The sequence below is a fragment of the Micropterus dolomieu genome, linkage group LG17, assembly GCF_021292245.1.
Source record: "Micropterus dolomieu isolate WLL.071019.BEF.003 ecotype Adirondacks linkage group LG17, ASM2129224v1, whole genome shotgun sequence".
Taxonomy (NCBI): domain Eukaryota; kingdom Metazoa; phylum Chordata; class Actinopteri; order Centrarchiformes; family Centrarchidae; genus Micropterus; species Micropterus dolomieu.
This window is the reverse complement of record NC_060166.1, coordinates 29,317,634-29,320,450: the sequence shown is the minus strand read 5'-3', so window position 1 is coordinate 29,320,450 and position 2,817 is coordinate 29,317,634. Positions and strand designations below refer to the sequence as shown.

Genomic DNA, 2,817 nt, shown 5'->3' with positions numbered 1-2,817 from the left:
GAAATATAATTTTCTCTTGGTTTTTTGCCTCCTTTTGTAAATAAATCAAAATGTGGCTCGCTTCAACGACACTCACTATCTCAACGTTGGAGTTTTTTATTGCTTGTAACTTGAAACACATGCATGTGCAAAATGGGAAATGAGTTGGAAAATTGTGTCAAAGTGTCCATTCATCTCCCATCCACTATGTCTTGGTTCGCACACTCAGAGTTCATTCGTTGATGTGGTTGTTCAGTCAGGCCCCAGCAAGTGCAGACAAGTCACACATCTAAAGAACTTTACCAGCCCTTGTCTGCTCTCTTTTCTCCAAACTAGACAAGTGCCTTAATACAAAATGGAATGAAGTCATTTTAATGCAGATGAAGTTGCCCCTTTAAAATGAAATCGTGATCACCAAGTGCATGCTTCTTTGTTGAAACCGATTAGTCTATTGAGTCACTCTTTTCCCTTTCTGCTTCTGATGGTGATGGAGCAAGATTTTTGTGAGGAACTGAGTGAACTCTATGAAAGCCAAGAGTGGGGAGAGTGGGGAACACTTTTTTGGGGTCCTTTCTCTCTTTTTATCATTTTTTTTTTCTTTATCCCTCATAGATATAAGTCCTCCAGCTCAGGGTGTCGACCACAGGCACGTACAGAAGGAGCTTGGTGAGGTCATGGTTCGGTTGCACAACCCAGTTGTCGTGAGTCCCACGACCATTCAAGTCACATGGACGGTAAGTGCAGCTTATCTTTTTGCATACAGAATACAACTGTGTTTAGCTAATGCTACACATACAGCAAGTACATTATTTTCATTTGTTAATGTTAAGTTAAATTGTTTACTCTGGAAGGACTTAAATATGAAAAATTATTCAATTTAAATGCAGTTTATTTTCCCTCTGCATTATTTTTACATATTTGATTTTGTAAAATTGAGCCATATAGTCAAAATAGTTGATACCAAAGATCCCTCTTTGAAGCAAGCAAGGTGTTCCTTGGGGCTACAATTTGTTTTATGTCAGGAAAGTTTAGTCAGGTTGTTCCCTAAGACTGCACCTTTGAAATATTGTAATTGGTGACTTAAAAGTAGCTGAACATGAAATACCTGAGAGCTTGTTTCTTTTAACCACACTGAACATGAAAAAGAAATGTCAGAGACATCTGGTTGTTCATCAATCTTCCGTATATCCTCAGCTGCTTCCCTCTTAAAACAAAGATTTTGAACAGATGGAATTAGATTGAAATTAATGTTTGTCAATACAGGTTTTCTTGTTTTTCTACTGCCATGAGATGATGCATTAATCTTCTTTTACATTCATGCATACAAACAGTACAAACACACACCTGCTTTTTCACCATACATTTGACAGTTTTATTAAATTTGAAAAATCAAAAACAAACAAAAAAACACCACTGCCTTGGTTAAAATGTTTTTTATTTAATTGTATGGTAATGAGGGCAAAACAGCTATTTATATTATTCATAGCTGTTGTGTTAATATAGTATATACATTATCTCACAAAAGTGAGTACACCGCTCACATTTTTGTAAATATTTGATTTTATATTTTCATGTGACAGCATTAAAGTAAAACACACCTTGCTACAATATAAAGTAAATTTGCTGTCCCCTCAAATAACACATCACACTGCTATTAATGTCTAAACCACTGGCAACAAAAGTGAGCACACCCCTAAGTGAAAATGTCCAAAGTGGGCACAAAGTGTCAATATTTTGTGTGGTCACCATTATTTTCCAGCACTTCCTTAACCCTCCTGGGCATGGAGTTCATCAGAGCTTCACAGGTTGCCGCTGGATTCCTCTTTCACTCCTCCATGACGACATCATGTAGCTGGTGGATGTTAGAGACCTTGCGCTCCTCCACCTTCCGTTTGAGGATGCCCCACAGATGCTCAATAGGGTTTAGGTCTGGAGGCATGCGTGGCCAGTCCATCACCTTTACCCTCAGCTTCTTTAGCAAGGCAGTGGTCGTCTTAGAGGTGTTATCATGTTGGAATACTGCCCTGCAGCCCAGTCTCAGAAGGGAGGAAATCATGCTCTGCTTCAGTATGTCACAGTACATGTTGGCATTTATGGTTCACTCAATGAACTGTAGCTCCCCAGTGCCAACAGCACTCATGCAGCCCCAGACCATGACACGCCAACCACCATGCTTGACTGTAGTCAAGACACACTTGTCTTTATACTACTCACCTGGTTGCCTCCACACACTCATGGCACCATCTGAACCAGATAAGTTTATCTTGGTCTCATCAGACCATAGGACATGGTTCCAGTAATCCATATCCTTAGTCTGCTTGTCTTCAGTGAACTGTTTGCGGGCGTTCTTGTGCATCATCTTTAGAAGAGACTTCCTTCTGGGACGACATCCATGCAGACCAATTTGATGCAGTGTGCGGAGTATGGTCACACACTGACAGGCTGACCCCCTATCCCTTCAAACTCTGCAGCAATGCTGGCAGCAATCATACGTCTGTTTCCCAAAGACAACCTCTGGATATGACGCTGAGCACGTGCAGTCAACTTCTTTGGTCGACCATGGCAAGGCCTGTTCTGAGTGGAACCTGTCCTGTTAAACTGCTGTATGGTCTTGGCCACCGACCTGCAGCTCAGTTTCAGGGTCTTGGCAATCCTCTTATAGCTTAGGCCATCTTTATGTAGAGCAATAATTCTTTTTTTCAGATCCTCAGGGTGTTATTTGCCATGAGGTGGCATGTTGAACTTCCAGTGACCAGTATGAGGGAGTGTGAGAGTGATGACACCAAATTTAACACAACTGCTCCCCATTCACACCTGAGACCTTGTAACACTGACGTG

The 2,817-nt window shown here is 41.0% G+C and overlaps 1 protein-coding gene across 1 annotated transcript in view; it reads left to right on the top strand.

Annotated features, from left to right (window-relative positions):
* The window catches only part of robo2 (roundabout, axon guidance receptor, homolog 2 (Drosophila)), a 250,147-nt gene that overhangs the window by 209,997 nt on the left and 37,333 nt on the right, over nt 1-2,817 (top strand). The gene's annotated exons all lie outside the window — the stretch shown is intronic.